The sequence below is a fragment of the Canis aureus genome, chromosome 13, assembly GCF_053574225.1.
Source record: "Canis aureus isolate CA01 chromosome 13, VMU_Caureus_v.1.0, whole genome shotgun sequence".
NCBI classification, from domain to species: Eukaryota; Metazoa; Chordata; class Mammalia; order Carnivora; family Canidae; genus Canis; species Canis aureus.
In genome coordinates, this window is record NC_135623.1 from 57682289 (window position 1) to 57704078 (window position 21790).

The following is a 21790-nucleotide window of genomic DNA, read 5'->3' on the forward strand; positions in this document are numbered from 1 at the left end:
CGCCGAGCCTGCAGGCGTCGCCCTGGGCAAGCTCCCCGGGCCGGGCCGACCTGCGAGCCGTCCCGCGGCTCTCGGCGCGGATTAGCTGCGGCGGGGTGCGGGGGCCGCCAGGCCGGCGCCACGTCACCGGGATTAGCCCCCGCCTGGCGGCGCACGGGGACCAGATGTCCCTCCGCCCGGCGCCGCCGCGCAGGATGGACGTGAGCCGCCGGGGAGCCCCCGGGAGCCGCGCACGCCGCGCTCGGGGCCCGCGGGACCCAGCCCCCGGGCAGCTTGCCCCGCGCCGGGCGGCGGCTGTCCCTGCGGCCCGGCCCTCGGAGCGCAGCGGCCGGTGAAGCAGCCCCAGGGCGCGCCCCCCGGGGGACGGACTGCCCGGGCCGCGGGGGGAGCCCGAGCCGAGCGCGGGCCGGAGCCGGAGCCGGAGCGGGAGCGGGAGGCGGAGCCGGAGCGGGAGCCCGAGCCCGACCCGCGGGCGGTGAGTGAGCGCGGCGGGGGCCGGGCGGGCGCCCCCTCCGCCCTCCGCCCTGGGCCGGGTCCCGGCGGGCTGCGGTGTGGCCGACCCGCTTCCGGATCCTGCGGCTGCGGGCGCTGTGGCCCGGGCTGTGCGGCCCCGGGCCCCGCCGGCCGAGGGCGCCCTGGGGGGATGCGGGGTCGGGGGCGGGGGGGGCGCCGCGCCTGCATCTCTGTGCACAGCTTCGCGGTAAAGCTGTTGACGTCATTTTGCACGGAGCAGAAGGTGGATCTGCTGCGGTCTTAAAAGCAGGAACTTTAATCATTTCTTAAAAGATGTTATTCATTCACTCCTGATAGAGACACACAGAGGCCGAGACCCAGGCCGAGGGAGAAGCAGGCTGCACGCGGGGAGCCCGACGCGGGACTCGACCCCGGGTCTCCAGCACCAGGCCCCGGGCCGAAGGCGGCGCTGAACCGCCGAGCCACCCGGGATCCCCGCATTTTTTTTTTAAATGCGTTTCCTCTCTCCCTCTGTCTCAAACTTTGGTCGTTTTGCAAAACTGACTGCTCGGATAGATTTCCTTCCTGTTAGCTTCCGTGCTGCTCCAGCTCACGCTACGCTTCTAGTTTATGAGAGGAGGGAGCTGTTGATTCTTGAAGGTTTGCAGGGCTCTTTTTCGATGCATGTGTCGTGTATTTTGAAAATGCAGGCCCCACGTTGGAAACTGCCTGCCGCCGAGGAGTGGGGCGGGGAGAAAGGTTCGTCGCATGAAACGCCTGTCAGATCCAGAGCATTCTAGGAAACCCAAATTTGTTCCCACCTGTAATCCAACCCCATCGAGCAACTGGTAGCATTTTTACCCCTCTGCTTCCCCGGGAAATCATCGGCCTTAAATTATGAAACAGAAACAGCTTCAGATTCAAATGCTTTTTACGTAGTTTGTTTTAAAGTCCCGAGAGTTTCAGACACCCAAAGATTAGGTGAGCCCTTAGGGAAAGAGACATTGTTATTCCTGTGGACTATGTACACTAATGCTTTTTTTCACTGGACAATTTTTAGCCTATAAAAATGGAGATTGGTTTTTTCATCGATATTTTGAGAATGTGGTTATGGGATTGATGCACGACAACTTGAACTGCCAGGTTCCTTTACCCAGGGATGGAAGGACGGTGCCCGGGTCACTACCTCCTGGCCCTGCTTAACCTCTAGTTTCAGATTTCCACTTGATTTCATCCTTGGCAGATGTAGTACCTGCCCTTCAGCTGAAAGAAAAAAAGAGCAGGAATGATTCAGAACACCTTGACTATCACAACCTTAACGAATGAGGCAAAGAATTTGTTGTTGTTTTTTTTAAGAGTTTATTTATTCATGAGAGACAGAGAGAGAGGCAGTGACACAGGCAGAAGGAGAAGCAGACTCCAGGCAGGGAGCCCAACATGGGACTCGATCCCGGGTCTCCAGGATCAGGAGGCAAGGAATTTGATTGAATTCTTTATGACACACATTATGTTTCCTTCCTCTGCAAAATGAGGGACATTTAACAATTAAGGACTAAATTAAGACAAAACAAAACAAAACCTTTGCCTTCCTCCTCCCTTAAGGTAGATATGGATTTGGTTGAGTTGGGCAAGGCCACATACATTAATGAAGTGTCTTCCCGGTGAGGTAATTCACTTATATTCTGGGCTAGGTACAGGGTTAACCCCACACCTCCTCACTCACCTTCATAAATGCACATTCTTCTCATTGCTCTTTTCTTTCTAACCTTTTCTACACCATTCCTTTGAGATGAATACTACGATTCTCTTTTGGATCATGGAATCTACAATATCATTACATTTCAGTGTCAAGATTTGTTTAGGTGACAGTGTTCCTTATCAGTACTCTCAGATTTCCCCAAATCCTGTCTTTACTTTCCTGGAAAATCCTAGGTCTCTCAAATCCGCGGTTGGAAATTCGACCATATCTTTCAAAAGTAAACATGGCATCTACATCTTGAATTGTTTTTCTTGCATTATCATTTTAATGTTGTCTCGCGTGGTTTCCTGATTGTCTGGTCAGCTTGTTATTTCTGCTTCATATTGGAACACAAGTGGATGGAACTTCTCATAGGACACGGAATATAAATGGGGTCAGGAGTCTTCCTGAGAAGTAACAGCATAGACTCTGACCTTTTCTTTGGTCTGTCCTTCCTTAGGTTGAATTCTGTTCTTTGAATTTTTGTCCACTGACTACTCTAGAAAGAGCTGGATATTTACCTTGGGGCTCAGGAGTGATCTGTTTGGCCTTTTCAGAGCAGCTATAATTTACTACTGCGAGTGCTGCTTGGTGAGAATTTGCCTGTTCAGTGGAGATAAGTCAATCCAGTAATACAGTAATGCCCGAGGAACCTTTGAAAATGCTATCCTGAAATCCTAGGGAGATAGCATTATCAGCACTTTTTCCTCTCACCACTCCACTAAAAATAACACTGCACGGTTCTTACCATCTAGGATTATAAATTCCCCAAAGACAACTTTTAGTTTGATTTGTTCAGGCTCTAAAAGGTTTATGCTGGCAGGTACCGGCAAGATGTTTTTGATGCTGGTGCTAATGATGTGGGTAAGAACAATGAGTTTTCTTATGTGTTTTGTGAGAAAATAGATTCCTGGATGTCTGAGAAACCTCTCTAAGGCTGTTACCTTAAAAGCCTTGAGTTAAGGGGCAACCGGGTGGCTCAGTCAGTTAAACATTGGGGTCTTGGTTTAGGCTCAGGTCATGGTCTCTGGGTCATGAGATAGAGCCCCGTGATGGGCTCCGCACTCAGTGGGGAGTCTGCTTGAGATTCTCTCTCTCTCCCTTTGCCTCCACTCATGCTCTTTCTCTTTCTCAAAATAAATAAAACCTTAAAAAAAAAAAAAAAAAGGCCTTGAGTCAAGGCTGAGATACTATTATACTGTTACCAACATTATTTTTTGTGCCCTTTATATATTAGACCCTGAGACTGACCTGCTGGTTGGAAGGTCTAAATAAGCCCCTGCAAGTCTATGAGTTTAGTTCATTATTTTCCTTGGAAGAGAATAAATAGTAGGTCTTTGATATGGATAGAATTTGGTCTTAGAAGAACTGACAAGTGCAACTTTTGAGATAAGCAAGTAGAGGGGAAATGAAGGAGAGGAAATCTAGTGACTGAGCCACTGTGTACTAGCCACTCAGCTTTTATGTGTTTTTTGAGAATTTAGTGGAAATTCGGCCTCAGAAACAGATTTCGTAGGCAAATGTTTTGTCATACAAAAGCTAATTCTTTCCTGTGTACAACTATCGTTTTTGCATATCCTGCCTGTGAATCTCATTTTAATCCTTGAACAGAAATATCCCCTCCCTAGAATTTTCACTACATTCTTTTTCTTAACATACTGGATGTCTGGATGAAATTTATTTGGGCAGAAGGGCTGGCCTGGAAGATTAGGATGTGTCCTTGAGTCAAACAAAAACATTGTCAGCATTTTTATTAACTTAGGACACTTTAGAAGTGCTCAAACGGAAACTGTGGATACAGGTTTGCTTCTGCCTTAACTGCAGTAAAACATGAGGCAACCTAAGAAGTGCAGACTTTTGGAACCAGAGCAGTTTGCAGAAATGTGCTGGAGATGGTTGGAATCCTGGAAGGTGATTAGCCTTTTAAATCCCTATATCCTTATTGTAAATGATTTCTAAGTTTTATTTTTTTAAAAAGATTTTGTTTATTTATTCATGAGAGACACACAGAGACATAGGCAGAGAGAGCAGGCTCCCTGTAGGGAGCAGGAGGCGGGACTCGATCCCAGGACCCTAGGATCATGATCTGAGCTGAAGGCAGACGCTTAACCGCTGAGCCATCCAGTTGCCCCTGATTTCTAAGTTTTAGAAGGTCAGCTGTTTGAGGGATGTTTTGTTTAAAGATAATCACTGATTTAAACCACATATCAAGGGAGAATAAAGTCTTGCTGACCTGCTTATCTCCCACTAGGGTAAGGACTAGCATTTTAGGACTCTCATTAGGCCTTCAAGGGTGATGACTTGGAGGACCAGGAGGAAGTAAACAAAAGCGAAAGTCTTTCAGATTATGACTCCCGAAAAGAGGTCTGACATAAGACCAAAAATGTGAAGGACTAGACTCATTTTTGTTTCGGATTATTCTGTCCAATTAGAAGAAAGGAAAGATGTTTTCAAGCCCAGGCTGTCTGCTAGCAGGATAATTAGGCAAATATTATGTTTCAAGACCCCCACTTTATGATCGGAAAAGTACAATCTAGTGAAAGGTGAGGCATATGCCTTGGAAGAAATTTCCAGCCTTGGTGGTAATGTTAGACATTAGTGTGCATCCTCCTCCCCACTGTTCATTGACTTCCTCACCTGGGAAAGAGGTCTAAGGCTTGGGAGGACCCTCTTCTATAGTCCAGCTATAGCCACTTCCTGAGGGAATCACGATGGCCCCTGGACGTGAGATTTGCTTCTGTTGGCAGAGAAAGTTATGTTCTTGCCTTTTTCAACACAACCTGGGTGAAGTGACACTTGCTGTGTATTCCAAGACTATTCGATGCAGGCCTCTCTGTCCCTATAATGTTTCTTCCCTAGCCACCAAACAGTTCACCAGGGAGCAGGCTAGCACTAAAATGATCCTCAATACAGGCATGCCTGGAGGGTAAATGATAGATATACTTGAACCTCGCCTAAGGATATGAGATCAGGTCTCTTTAATCATGAGAATAACCTCTCAGACTAAACAAAGACCGTCTCGTTTGCTAACCACCTGTGATTTATTCAAATTAGTGTTACACATTCGACAGTGGTGTCAAAGCTAGATTATAAAACTGCCTATAAGAATGAGTTTTCTGGGCCTTTGCATAGGAATAAAACAGGGCAATTCGCCACATGGAATGGGATTTGCATTTTGTTAGCCTGCCTGCCTGTCCTCGGGTACTGGTTGCGATGGGAGGGTGCATGTCTTTGTAGCTGGCAGTCTAACTTACTTTTCATTCTGCTGGGAATTAAACTAGTGAACTAGAAGCATGAGGAGTTGGGTGGAGGAGGACAAAGAGGCAGGAACTTGCAGGATCTTCAAAAGGAAGGGAGCCTGGGGTCAGTCTGATACCACCCCCCCCCTTTTTTTTTTTTTGCTGTACTTTTCATCTCTGTGACTTAATTATCTTATAACTGGAAGTTTTTTTTTTTTTTGTAATTCAAAATCAGTGGTACAGTTGGCCTTCACGACAGCACAGGCTACCTCGGGGCATAGTAATCTCCTCAGTGTTGGCGAGTGAATTATCTCCCTGCAGCACTGGGCCAGCTGGCTCCCCTTTATCGGTCAGCATATGTTCAGAGTTTCCCTCGCTTACTCCACGCATTGGATCTGTTAGGAAAGGCAAAATAATCGCCATTTGAGTCAAAGGAGGAGATTATAAAAGGGAACTTAAGAAATGTTAGCATTTCTTGGATACCCTCTTATTTAGTGTGGCCGATCCGAGGCCACCCAAGGAAAGTGTATCAAAAGGTACTTGAATGAGCAGGATGTTTGTGTCTTGATTGCTGCAGAAAACAAATGGCAAAAATTAGGGGCCTTTTTCTTCTAAATCTCAGCCCATAACGAAGCCACTGGCCCAAACCCAATTTAGTAGTTCTGGAATGTGGTCTCCAGATTCCTGGTACCATTAAAAAGAATTCTTTTCTTACAAAGCTCTTTCCATTTTAGAGAAGCAATACTTCATCAGTCTGATGGGCCACACACTCTACAACTAATGAGCTTTAAGTAGGAAATCCTTTGTTTTGCCCCAGGTCAGATGGAAGCTACACGGTCGTGTTGCATGATAAGGTGATGTGACAGGTGCCATTTGCCTAGAGGAAGGATGAGCAGAGGCTAACTGCACTGTTGATCCTGTGTCTCCCTATTGTGGACCATTAAGTAGCAATTACCCTTGGAACGTCCTTCATCCCTTTCCTCTCTAAACGTCTCAATCCAGAAACCTTAAGTACAAAATAACTCCCCGAAGGCTAAAACCCATACAAAGCTGCCAAACCACATACCAAAACCACATGAAAAAATTTAGAAGACTGGGAAGGGAACAGGTGGGAATGATGGGTGTGGGGGTCCTGTTCATATTCAGTGGCCCCCTTTTCTGATGATGTTTACTCCAGTATTTCCACTTTAGCTACAGATCCCACAGAAGAACAAATGTTTTATTCATTTTTAACACAATTTCATTGAAAGAAAAAAACCAGATTTCTCAGAGATTTCCTCGACAAGGATTTTACTTGTAGTCCACATACATTGTTTTGCTTGAACAAAGGTTCTGAATTTTTAATAAGCTCCTGTTAGAGATCAAATTCATCCTACTTCCTAAAGAGCCTTTACATATCAAGAATGGGAAATCATTAAGAATTTGATTTGAATAGTTAAAGCAGTTTCTGTACTAGGAGGAAGGCAGATTTACTGGGTTATGAAATTCTTAATTCCATCTGCATGGGAGCTGGATTTCATTTGTAATGCAGTACAAAATATTCTTGGCATGTTTGGGGCTTATTCCACACAGGATGCTCCATGCTAGAACTAAATCTAGCTGGAACTAAATTTCTTTTCCTAGACTTTTTTTTTTTTTTTTTTTTCCTAAGCTGTTTTCTCTTCCCCAAGTCCCTTGGATAAATGCACTCATCAAAGTGCTTCCAGAGCTACCTGTGACTGGGTTAGTCTTCAATCTTCATTATTCAGCCATTCTTCTAGTATCTGTTGATGGGTGGTCAGGGAAGGGATCAGGGGTTTACCAGCAGACCAGGTCAAGACACTTAGACCTCCAGCTTGTGTCCTAGATCTATTTTCCAGTCCCTAGAGATTCAGGGCCCAGCTCTCTGGATTTTACACATCATCTCTGCTATAATACACGTGTTTTTTTTTTTTTTATGATAGTCACAGAGAGAGAGAGAGAGGCAGAGACATAGGCAGAGGGAGAAGCAGGCTCCATGCACCGGGAGCCCGATGTGGGATTCGATCCCGGGTCTCCAGGATCGCGCCCTGGGCCAAAGGCAGGCGCCAAACCACTGCGCCACCCAGGGATCCCAATACACGTTTTTAATAAGCATGCTGTATTTGGCGTCTACAACTTAAGAGCGATCACTTGATTCACTTGAAATCCTTGGCCCATGTGTAAAATTTGTGAAACAAATACCAAACCTGAAGAAAAGAAAAAAAATTAATGGAACCCCTTTAAAATAGAAACATTTAAGTTAAAAAACAAGTCTAAATTCATATGGCTGATTTTGTAGGGAAGATTTGGTGGTTTTAGGATGTGAATACTAGCCAAACACATGGAGTCTGTATACTACTAAAGCTCATCTTCATAGGAAATTGGAGTGAAGGTTTGGCTCTTCCCTGTTTCAATATGCTCATGGGATGAACCATATTGGAATTCTAAATTGACAGATTGACTTGCTTTTTTGTATTGCAGGCAGATGTAGCAATTCTTGATTAATTTTCAGCCTTAAAACTGGTAGAACACAATTACCAAAGCAAAACAAAACATTAAATAAACTCTTCAATTAGACATAATGTATTATCTTGTGGATTTATTGCACCAGAGCTGATTATGTCAGGGCCTGTTATTTTTTCCAAAAGCCTGGGATCCTGCATGCCTTAGGTAGACTGAGCTGACTGTATGCTGTCTCTCTTTTATTTATGAAGATAACCCTGCTGACCCACCAGGATGTGCTTTGCAGCTTTCTCCATCCCTCCTCTCACTCTGTATTAGATGTGAAAATTATTGGTCCCTGTGGCATGAATCTAGAAGACCCAGCTCACTTGGCTCAAGTGCATGGTTTCATCAGCATATACTAGCTAACTAGCTGAGCTAAATTGGCACTGGGATGATAATAATGATTTAATCCCATGTTTGAGCACATCTTTACCTTTTAAAGATCACCTTCACATAAATTATTCCGTCTTACCTTTACAAAAACTCTGCAAGATAACATTTTAGAAATGAGGAAATTAAGACTCTAAGCAGTCCAGTGACTTTTCCAGTAAAGGAGGAAGTAGGACTCACACCTGTGACATCCTTCTCTCACTAAACCAAAATGCTCAGTAAAATTTGATTGGATGACGTATGATAAAATAATACAAAAATTGTGGACAGCTCTAGATGAAAGGATGTTTTATCAAGGAAACAAATCTAAAAAGCAAAAAAAAAAAAAAAAAGGAAACAAATCTAGGAAGGTGTTTGGAAAAGTGGTTTCCAATAGAGAATAGTCACCAAACATTTAACTGTAAACCTGAGAATACCACACAAAAAAACCATCAGGGAGCTATGTAAACAAGACATAATCAAGTGTGTGTCAGTTTATATGATATATCTATATGATATAGAGACGAGAAGTACAATGACGATTCAGAGAAAAGAGAGAAAAACATAAGCCAAGAAAGCAGGGACAGTAAACTGAGGAAGAGGGATGAAAGTTAGAGCTTAAAGACTGTCAAGATTTAGATGGAAGAGAAGTGGATGGGGTGCGGTAGGCTGGGAACACCCCGAGCAAGGGTACAGAGCCACTGTCCAGGTGGGGGTTGGCAGGGAGACACATCTGATTGCAGGAGGGACTGACCAGAGGGTCTGGGTAGGGCCGTGTTGGAAAATAACAATGGGGCCACACCAAAGAGGATCTTTAGTGCCAGACAGAGAAGTGTGAACGGATGTTTGGGTGCTGCAGTGTGTGAGCAGCGTCGGTTCCTTCTGAGGGCTGTGAGGGAGAGAGAATCTGTTACAGCTCTCTCCCAACTTCTGGTGGCCTCAGGCATGCCTTGGCCGGTAGGTGGTGTTCTCCTTGTTCTCCTCTCTTCACATCATCTTCCTTGTATGCATGTCTCGGTGTCCAGTCCCCCCTTTTTATAAGGACACCAGTCATACTGTATTAGGACCCACTCTAATGACCTCATTTTAAACATTTTTTAAATTTGTTTGTTTATTTATTTATTTATTTATTTTTTACATTTTTTAAATTTATTTGAGAGAGAAAGGAAGAGCACTGAGGGAGAGGGAGAAGGAGAAGCAGACTCCCCACTGAGCAGGGAGCCCAATGCAGGGTTTGACCTCATGATGCTGAGATCATAACCTGAGCTGAAGGCAGACGCTTACCCAACTGAACCACCCAGGCACCCCTAATGACCTCATTTTAATTGATCACCTCTATGAAGATCTATTTCCAAATAAGGGCACATTCTCAGATACTGGGATCTTCAGCATATCTTTTTCGGGGAGATAGATTCAGCCCACAACAGGAGCCTTTAAAGAGTATTGAGCTGCAGAGTAAGAGGGAGAAAGGTTGTTTCAGTAAAGATGCACTGACCACAGAATGCAAAACACACCGCAGGGAAGGGAGGGAGCCGTGGGCTGGGAGCGGAGGATGGGAAAGAAATTAGGTAACATCTGCAGACATTTTAGAGGAAGAGCTGAGGGACCCCTGGGTAGCTCAGTGGTTGAGCATCTGCCTTTGGCTCAGGGCATGATCCCAGGGTCCTGGGATCTAGTCCCACATCAGGCTGCCCACAGGGAGCCTGCTTCTCCCTCTGCCTGTGTCTCTTTCTGCCTCTGTCTTTCTCTCGTGAATAAATAAAATCTTTTTAAAAACTTTAAAAAATAAAGGAAGAGTTGAAAAGATTGAAATAGTCCCAGTGCTAATACATTATTAAGTCTAGAACGTGATGGTTCACAGAGCACTCTGTCCCCTTTGGTCTTGATGACACAGAAGGCTGGGTGGTGTCTCCAGGGCTTCTGGCCTGGGAGAAGGACCAGTGATGAGGTCGTCTGCACCGGTGAGGGCAGCTGGCAAAGGTAGCACGTGAGGGGGGACAGAGCCCAGTGGAGACGTCCACGGGGGTCACTGGCCATCCGAACCATGTGTCCTCATCTCTCTAGACATGGACTTGGGGAGTCAGGTGCGTTCAAGCAGTCCTATGGACCTTGGGAGTGGGGAGATCTCTGAGGGAGAGGATTTAGAGAAAGCGGTGGGCTTGGTATCTGGCAGATTCCCAGATTTAGAGGATTACTGGTGAGTCAAAGCAGCATTTAAGGAGGCAGAGGAGAAACTGTCAAGCTCTCTGCCTCCAAAGCTGAAGAGAAAGAGTTCTGTGTGGAAGTGTCAGTGCCGGGAGCCACAGGAAGGTGGGAGGAGAACACCAAGGAACTGGCTCAGGACCCACGCCATAGGAGCTGCAGAAGGAGAAAGTGTCAGGGAGAGGAAGGGAGGGAGAGGATGGCCTTCATGGGGTGGCGGGGTCAAGGAAAGGGTCGGGGGCTTTGATTTTCCAGTCGTGTTTTTGAGATACGGTTTATGTATGGTGGCATCACCCCGTCTGGTGTTCAATTCTGGGAGCTTCGATAATCCCCAGGCCGTGTAACCAGCACCACCACCAAGACAGAGAACAGTTATGTCACCCTCATTATTCCTTCGTGTTGGGGGCCTTATCAGAGGAAACGCATGTGTGTTTGGAGCCAGAGGGGAGGGGAGCTGTGCTCAAGGAGAAAGTGATGGTGCTCAAGAGGAAAGGAAGGGTTCACTGAGGGAGTGAGGCCCTGGAGGTGGTGAGGAGGCAGATAGGATGGGCCCCAAAAGGGGTTAATTCCAGTGAGAAGGAATATTTCCCCTCTTCCTCTGAAGTGGAAGGAAGGAGGAATGTGTACCTTCAAAGTCTATGATACATTGGGGGGCAAATTCCTTGAGTCCTGCCAACAAAACCATTTCCTGCTGAGCAAGATGGTAAATGTCATATTCCATAACTTCCGCCTTGGCGGTATTATTTCCTATTGCAATTACTGTCTGCAGGAATTACATCAAAGTGGAGGGCAGACGCATGGCTGCATTTCTTTGGGCTCAGTGCCCAAATCCTGCTAATACTGTAGCAGTTTTAGAACTGATACTTCCAGATTCTCCAAAGTTAAGGGCATCTGCATCCTTTCCTATTCCATACAGTGGAAAAACTTGGCAGCAGAAATGGCTTTGGTCCCTGTAAGTGCCTCACTGCTGAAGAGCCAGCTTCCACAGACGTGTCCTCCAGGCATGATTTGGTGGGAGGGATTCGTTTCTCATCTTGTTGTGCTTTTAACTTAAAATCGCCCTGAAGTAAATTCCCTCCTAGCATCTGTGATGTCACTTCCATCGCCTCATGTTGGGTGTCCCACTGCCATCACCTGAGCGGGGGTGGGAGTCAGGAGAGTGTTGCACAGCAGTCCTCAAAGCGTGGGTTTGAAGAGTGCATTGGGAATCAAACTGTGGGCTATAACCAGCCTACTTAAAAAGTGAAATAGAGTAAGACACAGCAGAGGACTAAGTGTGACCTCATGCAACTTATGTTTCAGTGAAGTGTATGTATCTGTACTGAACTGCAACATAAAGTAGGTCTCTACTGTGGATCACAGGCACAAACATTTGAGAAATTCAGGTGTGGAAGTGTATGGGTCCTCTACCAATAGTGTGGCCTTAGGCAGGATCCTGAATGTTCTGGTGGCTTAGTTAGATACATAGTCTGTAAAATGGGGGTAATAACAGTATCATTTCATATGGTTGTTGAAAGATTAAGAGAAAATGCAAAAAGTGTTATGGACTGCCCCTGGTTAGTGGTCAGTGCTTAGTGTTATGATCTCTTTCCTGCCTTAATCTCCAGCTCAAATATTTGTTTCCTACCTAGACCTTTCTTCTGAGCCTGGAACTGTGAACCTAGCAGCCCATTTGACATCTCCACGTGGTGGTCCCCCAGTCCTTTCCAACTCAACATATCCAAACTTGAACTCAGCTCCTCCCCACCTTCTTTCTCCAGTCCTCACCAACCCACTCTCCGCCCTGTCTCCAAGCATGCAGATCCCCCAGCTGCTCCTCCTGAATTCACTTGCCTCTGGAGGATGTTGCCATTCACCCACCATCTAGGTTGTCTGAGCATCATCTTACTAATGCTTCTAGTAAAAGAATTCTAAGCCTGGGTCATCATCCTTGAACACTCGATTTAGTGAAATTCTGCTCCCAGTCTTGCCCTGTTCATCACACCTCAACTGGATTGTGTCCTTCCTTTCCAGTCTTTCATGTTTCTAAGTCTTCAGTGGCTCTCATAGCTTTCAGGTTAAAGTTCATACTTTCAGTTTACAAAGCAAGGCCCACCATGGCCTGGCCTCTGCCTACCTCTCCTCTTGCCCCCAGCCTAGTACTGCACACTCTCCTGAGCAGGTCTTCCCCTGCTGATATATACACCTGCAACGCTTGCTCCACCTTTCATTGCGTGGCTAACTTTATTTGGGCTTCTTAGCTCAAGATTGATGTTCAGGTCAGAGAAACTTAAGTTTGAATCCCCTAATCAATAGTTAATAGCCATGTGATTCCGAGAAGTGACTTTCTGAAGCAGTTGAAGATCTGGGAATGGGAATAACAATGCCTAGCTCGTAGAGTTGTGAGAATTAAATGAATGACCATGTGTAAAGAACAGTGTCTGGCACATAATAAATAAATGGTTGTGACTGTTGTTTTATTTATAATACTTATTTTTAATTTTAATAAAGGCTCAGCTTACTTCCTCTGGGCCTGAGTGTCAGGTTGTCAAAGAGCTGAGTTGTTTCTCCTGACTATTCTTCCCTCTCTTCTTCCCTTGACCAACCTCTACCTGTCCCTTAAGGTTCAATCCAAGGGTCACCTCCTTGGGGACTCTTCACAACCCCCTGGGCTCCCAGGGTAGTCTTAACCTCTGTCAGAGTACCTGGCTGCCTGAACAGTGATACGTTCTTTCCCCCTGGATTCTAAGTCTCCTGAGGGGACTCCTGAGTCTCCCTGGTATGCCTTGTTCATACCAAGCTCCCTCTGTGCATGCAGGTGCCTGACATACAGTACATGATTAATAAATGTTTCATTAATGAATGGATGGATGAGCAAACTCTTGTAATTACTTTCTTACTGGTGTCCCTGTTTTCTCTCTTTCAAGAAACTCATCCTGTTAATTGCAACCAAATTAGTTCTCTTAAAGTAGAATTGTGTCACTCAAATTTTGCTGTCAGTGCACTCTACTAACACTGGCAGGTAGGGCCATTTACAAGATGGCTTCCTTTTTTTTTTTTTTAAAGATTGATTGATTGATTGATTTATGATAGACACAGCAGAGAGAGAGAGAGAGGCAGAGACACAGGCAGAGGGAGAAGCAGGCTCCATGCAGGGAGCCCGATGCGGAACTCGATCCCGGGACTCCAGGATCATGCCCTGGGCCAAAGGCAGGCGCCAAACTGCTGAGCCACCCAGGGATCCTACAAGATGGCTTCTATGTAGTGTTCCAGTCATTCCTTCTATTTTCCCCATATCTTGTATCTTATGCAAAACTAGGCTGTTTTCACTCCTTTGTACCTACCCACGCTGGCTCTTTCTGCTTGGAAACAATTAACATCTTAACTGCCTACTGTTCCCCCTTTCATCTTCACCTGTCACAGTCTCACGACCTTGGAAACCCTCTCAAATGCTACCGCACAACAATTCCAGAACCCTTGCTGATCCATGTTTTCTTTCTCTTTTTTTTTAAAAAAAAATTAAAAATTTTTAAGAGAGAGGCAGAGACCTAGGCAGAGGGGGAGAAGCAGGCTCCCTGTGGGGAGCCTGATGTGGGACTTGATCCCAGGACCTCAGGATTACGACCTGAGCCAAAGGCAGATGTTCAACCAATGAGCCACCCAGGTGCCCCTATTTTCTCTTTTTTTAAGAAAGATTTTATTTCTAAGTAATCTCTACACCCAACATGGGACTCAAACTGACAACTCAGATCAAGAGTTGCATGCTCTCCTGACTGAGCTAGCCAGCCCTTGATCCATTTCCTAAACAAAAGAAGGTTTCCACAGTCCTCCTTTGTACCCTATACCACCTGCCATGGACTTTTCTCCTGGAGAAAGACCGCTCTTTATCTACCAAGTTATTTACATACTTCTTACTGATGGCAAGTTCTTTGACTCCGAGGATTGTGTCTTAAATGCCTTTGTAAACCTAACGGCATCTAGAATATTATGTTGCTTATTGCTTCTCATAAGTGTTTAAGGAAAGGAGCAGAACTGAAAATCAATTAAATCTAGTTCTCCTTTCTGCTTGCCTATTAACTTTTAGGGGCTGAGGTAGGAGGAATTAGGATTTAACTCTTGCTTTTTGACTCTTAAATATATCATTAACTTTACGTTGGTGTCATGTTACAACTGCATTGTACTAAGTATTCAATAAGCATGTTTAACAAATTGAATATTAATTAGTAGGGTTTTTTTTTAAAGGTTTTTATCTATTTATTTGAGAGAGAGTATGAGAGAGAACATGAGGGGAGTGGGGAGCAGCAGAGGCAGAGGAAGAAGCAGCCTTCCTGCTGAGTAGGAGCCTGACTCAGGGCTTGATCCCAGGACCCTGAGATCATGACCTGAGCCTAAGATAGATCTCAACCAACTGAGCCACCCAGACGCCCCAGTAGAGTTTGTTTCCTTTTAGAACTAATATGCCTTCAAGTCTGATGTTGATGATTGTTACTTAGTGTGCTGTGCATACTACTAAAACAAAATGAATTAAGAGTCAAAGTATAGGAAACATGAAGATGTAAATATACAAGCACATCACTGGTTGGAAGTTCTATATGTGTGTGTATACACACACACACACACACACACACACACACACTTTCTTCATTATCAAGTAAAAAGCCTGGAGGATGAGGACAGTCTGTTTGGTCTCACAAATATTGAAACCTAATTTTATCTCTTTTTCAAAGGATAGAAGATCCATTGGTAGTTGGCTCTTCAACTCTGTCTTCTTGTGACCTCTGAGCTCCCCAGCTTGTGGTGCATGCCACAGTGGCAAATGGCAATAGAGCTGGTCCTGCCTCCAGGTGGACCAAAGCTCAGTTTCTCTCATCCACTTGAAGTTGATCCTCCTTCCTGCAAGCCTAAGGGCAGGAGTCCTTCTCATTTGTTTGTCCTTCCACCCTTCTCCCCATGTAACCCTGAGTAACAGCCTTTGGGTGGTGGCAGTCATAGCTTTTATGTATCTGAGTCCACTCTCCAAGCAGGTCTTGGAAGCAAGTCAACAAACCAAATTAATACAACTTTTTAAGGAAAGTTTGCCAATTTCCAGTTGTTTACAAGTCTTGATGGGGACTAACTTCCAAAATTAATAAGGCATGACACATGGCATGACACATTTCACAATTTGTACCCAAACAGATTTCATGGAGGTAAAGGTAATGAATTGACTGTGGTGAAATATCACATCTACCCTTACTGGAGCCAGGAATTATATGTGGAGTATACTGATAACCAAAAATTAATTTCCATGTCTTTTTGATGTTGATCCTGAAAGACTACAAAGTCAGAATGATAAAAGACCATTTATCTGGGCATTTAAACACCAGAAACATCCAGGGGTGCCTGGGTGGCTCAGTCAGTTAAGCATCCAACTCAATTTCAGCTCAGGTCATGATTTCAGCGTCATGGGATAGAGCCCTGCATAGGGCTCCCCACTCAGCAGGGAGTCTCCTTGTCTTCCTCTCTCTCTGGCCCCCCCAAAATAAATAAATAAATCTTTAAAATAAAAAACTTTAGAAGCATCCAAACAATGAAATTGTTTTTAAAGGATTTTTTTCACCTAGTTTTTAAAAATCATGCCAGTGTAATAATTGAAGGACATTTACTCCAAGGAGCAGCAGTAAGTGGTAATGCTGTGATCTACCAGCTGCAAGTGACTGGTTGCAACAGCACAATCCACTGAATACAGGGTAAACTGGATCTCAGTGGACTGCGCCACTAATATCATGGCAGTCTTACTGTTCATGCCAAGTTGGGTTGTTCTTGGTTGTTCACGTGTTTTGGTAGGTACAAGCTATGCTAAGACATTGAGTTTCAATTATACTTATAACACATTACTTGCTAAAACACCATTTTCAATCACTGTGTTGTTTTAGAGTTAAGATAACTAAGTTCCAGAAACGTTTTTATTTTTTTAAAAGATTTTATTTATTCATTCATGAGAGACACAGAGAGACAGAGACAGAGACACAGGCAGAGAGAGAAGCAGACTCCATGCAGGGAGCCTGACGTGGGACTTGATCCCAGGACTCCGGGACCACGCCCTGAGCCGAAGGCAGATGCTCAACCACTGAGCCACCTAGGTGTCCCATGTTCCAGAAATGTTATTAATCCAAAATAGATTTTGGATAAATACTCTTCTCTTATTTCTATAAGGTTGTTCTTCAATTTCTGTTTTATTCAAACCAGTAACTCCCATGTTGCAAAACTGTCTTGAGAACAAACTGGGGTATTTAACACAGACCTGGTATACAATAGGTACTAAAAGTAAATGTGAGTTCCCTTCCTCTTCATTTGCCTTGAAATGTAGGGGAAATGCATATAGGGGAAAAGTAATATTCATAGAATAAATAGCTGATACTTACTGAGCACTAACTTATATGTAGACTCTGCTATATCCAGAGATTAGAAGATAGGTAAGGTGTAGTTCCAGAGCTCACTCTCTCATAGGAGAAGTGGATATTCAAACCAGTAATTACTGCAGGGAGTGATAAGTACAACAGAAGTATATATAAACATTGATGGTAACTCAAAGGAGGGATGAATACCTTGCCTGAGTAAAAGAACTATCAGGAGAATTTTCAAAATAGAGGTGATGCATCAATTGAATCTCTAGCAAGAGAGAAAAGGATTGGATTCCAGGCAGAGGGAGGGCATGTATAAAGGCACAAAAGTTTAAGTTTAAACAGAGGAAGGAGAATAACTTAGACTCTTCAGAGGCCTAGAATGAGTGCATTTTAAATTCTTTAAGGAAGACTTGCTGAAAGAAAACAATGGTAGGAATTCCAGCTCCAATTGTATGTGTTGGAGTTGCTGGGCTTAAGTATGCCACGGTTGGTCATGGAGTCTCAGTGTATCCAGGGATCTAAGTTGGTTTGGATGCTCTAGTCACGGCATGGAGGTCCCAAAGATGGACCCACAGAGGCAGATGAGGGCCAGATCCTCTTGTACAAAACCCAGAAGGCTCCTTGTAATGGACTGAATGTTCGATTTCCTTCCCAAATTCATATGTTGAAACTCTGCACTTAATGTGGTAGTATTTGGAGATGAGGCTTTGGGGAGATAATTAGGGTTTGATGAAGTCATGAAGGATGGAGCCCTCAGTGATGGGATTTGTGCTCAGTCCAACTTGTTAGAAAGTAACTTTGGCTTTGATAGAATTCTGTTGGAGATTCTCTTGTAAAGATAGCTCTCTTTTTCTTTTTGCCTTTCTGTTTTTCTCTTCCTGTTCCTTTCTGATCAAGAGAAAAAGTTATCCCCTTATTTGTAGTTATCAGAGAATGCAATCACCACACCTGCTTCAAATTCCCTTGAGTGCAAAACCACTGTGGGTGAAGTTAGCATTCACATTATTGTTGCATGTAAGTGGAAGGAACGATTGTCATAAAGAAGTGGCCTGCACCTCATATTTTCTCTTGTTCTCTCTTTACCTTTTCTCTTCAAAAAGCATGACTTTTATCAGGGAATATCTTCTTTGTTCATCTTGGGCTTAATTAAGCAAAATTTTATTTATTTATTTATTTATTTTTAAAGATTTTATTTATTTATTCGTAATAGACATAGAGAGAGAGAGAACAGCAGAGACACAGGCAGAGAGAGAAGCAGGCTCCTTGCTGGGAACCTACGTGGGACTAGATCCCGGGACTCTAGGATCGCGCCCTGGGCCAAAGGCAGGTGCTAAACCGCTGAACCACCCAGGGATCCCTAAGCAAAATTTTAGAGCAGCATAAAATGTCTATGCATATAAGAATTTTCCTTTAATAATATTGCAAATACTTTAGGCCAAACAATAAAAATAACAAGACACAACATCTTATTTCATAGTGTTTTTTTTTTCCAGTATGTTTTTAGACTCCCTATCTGAAGGAAGAGGTTTTACATTATAGTTTGAACTACTCTTAAAACTACATATTTAGGTAAGCAGTAAGTATTTTTCTCTTACTTGAAAAAAAATTAAATAACTTTTAATAATTAGATTACCTTTACCCACTGTGAAAGGACTTAGTTAAGGAGTAAGTAGTGTCCTTTCTTGTGTGGCTTCTATCATCAGTGGGAGACTCTCACCCGTGCCTCTAGGACTCTACATATTGTTAAGACCTCACTGATTCAGAAATCATGAAAAAACAAGAGTGAAATACAGAATATCTAAACAGCTGTTTATTTTTCTCACTCCCAGTGTTTGTGCCAACCCAATAACCATGTGAACATGTATAAAGCACACCTTAATGACTGGATTAAACATGGTCAGTAAGTAGTGTTGAAAATCTTTTCCTGCAGAGTATGTCTAACTCTTAGGCAGGTTATGCTCTCCTGATAATCTTGCTTACCTGGCAGTCTAAATAAATAGGTAAACAAAGGCAAGCTCGAATTACCAGAAATTGAGTTAATTGGGGAATAACAGAGGAATTACAATTCGGGAAACACAGGCTGTAGCAAGCTACAGGCCAGGCTGTTGAGGGTCTGGGGCAGGCTGGATTTCTGGGCCAGGAGTGCAAAGACGAGGAAGTCCAGCCAGCGTCCATGCAGTAAATTCACTTGGCAGATGTTCATTGGTTGGGAGATAGGACTTGGTCTTCTATAATGCAGGCATTAATAGGAAATCCATCACTTGGTTCTTAAATTCTGTTCTTCTGAGGGTGTGTGAGATTCTTCATCTCATATCCCCCAGTTCCATTTTATTTTATTTTATTGTTTTATTTTATTTTTAAAGATTTTATTTATTTATTCATGAGAGACACAGAGAGGCAGAGACATAGGCAGAGGGAGAAGCAGGCATCATACAGAGAGCCTGATGTGGGACTCGATCCAGGGTCTCCAGGATCACACCCCAGGCTGCAAGTGGCACTAAACCGCTGCGCCACCAGGGCTGCCCTCCAGTTCCATTTTAGCTTGAAATCCTTTCACACGCCATTTTCCTAGATTTGTTTTACAAATATAGCTCATAGGTATCTTTAGCTGAGGCTCAGTCATAACAATCAGTATGGAAGTGTGTCACATGAGGACCTGGCCAGCAAGACTGTCCTCCAGTGCAGTGTTGGTCACATGGCCCGGGGTGATGTCCTGGCAGGCTTGACACCCAGTCGTTCTCCAGCACACACTATTGGAAGCCATGTGCCAGGGCGGTCTATGTGCTGCGTTGCGTCATCACTGGGGTGTGACCCTGCCCCTGTGGGGTTTACAGGTTGTTGGGGAAGCAGCTCTAACCAAGCAAGCAAACAGATATGTATGTCATTACAAATGGTGACAGTTAAAAAAATTAAAAAATTAAAAAAAATTAAAAAGAAAACGGTGACAGTTGTCATGAAGGATTCAACTACAGTGGAGTGCTAGGTAACAAAGGGGGGGGCACCCACGTAGGATCGCAGGGACAAGGAAGGCCTCAGAGAGGAGGCAGCATTTGGGCAGAGAGCTAAGGAAACGGGCAGCCTTGTGGTAGGAGGTCGGGGGTGGGGGAGCAGGCCAAGTACCCAGAAAGCTGGCGCCTTTCTCATGAAGACTCAGTGATGTTGCCATTTACTAACAAGAGGCCGCCTCTATCTGGATGTAAGATCTCAGAATTTGCACTTACTGGGCCAGCTGAGTCTTAAAAGGCCAGGAACAGTGGAGAGAGAATGATGGAGGGAAGAGCAGGATCCAGAGGCCACAGGAAGACTGGATAAAGGTCCCCGAATGCTGCTAGGAAAGCCCTGACTATTTGATCAAATAGAGAAACAGAAATAAAACCTGGTTTTATAATAAATAAGCTTTGTGGGCAAGTCTAAATTAAGGCCGGATTCTTTCACTTCCATTTCTGGGGACAAACAAACATGTGTTAATAGCTTTTTAAAAATAGAATGGAAATTCTCCTGAGGCCCGCCAGGGAACAGGAAGGAGAAGGGCCTGAAGGCGCTGGCCATCCGATGCCAACAACATCAACGCAGGTCTTTTCAGTAACTCCTTGTACTTCTCTCACTCTACCCTCCTCTCAGATTTGACCAGGGTGAAAGGCTTCGTAGGCAATCTGTACAACTGCTTAATGACTTCCAGTCTTCTGTGTTTATTTTGGTGTCAGATTTTTATTGTCAAGGTCATTCTAAAGATCTGCAGCTTCCAAACTAGGCAAAGTTGGTCATTTATGTCCTGTATCTTTTTTTTCCTCTCCATTCCCTAGAGTCCGCCTTCTCTGTGAATCCCCCTCTAACAGGATGTCGTGGTTTATTTTTTCCCTGCCCTTTGCCATGTGGATGGCCAGAGTCTTAACCTTTTAGTCCTCTCATGCTTTGTGGTGGATTCCTGTTTCTCTGCTATCTTGGGAACTCCTGCCATTGGATGTGGTATTTTCGTATCCATATGCTCTAAACCATTAGCTCTTCAGGCAGACCAGCTGTGGTACGAGGGCCCTTTGTTATTCCTCAGTATGGTTTTCTTTTCTCATCTTAGCAAGACCTGTGCTTGTATTTCCAGTCATTTCTTTTGAACCGTCCTACAGAACTAATGCAGTCATAATGAACTCCACACAGCCAGCAAAGACCACCAGCTCCCCAGGCCCACCTGGGAAGAAGGGCAGTGGGGCAGATGGAGAGAGGTACACAGTCAGGCCTGAGTCTGTGTCAGTCTTTGCTACCTGCTAGTTATATGGCACTGGGGGGTCTCGTCACCTCCCCAGACTTGTTTGTCTGTAAGATGGTGGTCAGACGGGATATGGCCACAGAGGTCCAGGTGTTCTGAAGAGGTGCATGAGGGGTGGGTGGAGGTGGGGAAGACAGAAAAATGAGAGGTGAGCATGTTGGCAGGGCCCCCAGGACCAAGGCCAGTGTTTTGGAGAATGTATCTTGTAGCTTTCAAACCAGGAGACTGTATCATCTCTATGGTTCTTTGGAACTTTAAATACCTCAGGCGGTATGAAGGGATGGGAATCTTGTGCCTTCCTGCTTCCAGTCACTGCTTCCCTGTCAGGGCAAGAAGGGAAGGGGTTAGGAGCCAGCCTGGGAGCTGGGGTTGTGAACTGAGCCTCATGGGATTAAAAAGTGATGGAGCTTATGCTCTTGATTCTGGTTGTTGGTCTGAGACTGAAGATCCATATGGCAGTGGGGTGGCTCATATCCCTTTAGAGAGTACCAGCGCCTTTGAACTTAGGCTTGTGGTCTTTCTTGATGGGGCAGGAAAGAACATTGGGTTCCTTCCCGTTGGGTATATCCTGGCCAAGGTCCCTTGCCAGATCCCAGCTTCTCACTTTCTCCTTTCTCAAAAAGTCCTGCCTTCTCTCTACATCAGAGAGTAGTTAAAA

At 44.6% G+C, this 21790-nt stretch overlaps 1 protein-coding gene across 9 annotated transcripts in view; it reads left to right on the forward strand.

The window, feature by feature from the left end:
* Positions 1-21790, forward strand: part of TRIM2 (tripartite motif containing 2) — a 168563-nt gene that overhangs the window by 68953 nt on the left and 77820 nt on the right. The window contains exon 1 of one of the 9 annotated variants that reach the window (XM_077846425.1): positions 331-475. The exons of 7 other annotated variants lie outside the window; for them this stretch is intronic. The gene's annotated coding sequence lies outside the window, so the exon portion shown is untranslated. Of the gene's footprint in view, positions 1-330; positions 476-21790 lie in introns of those variants that run through there. One more of the 9 variants, XM_077846424.1, reaches the window with a different exon arrangement.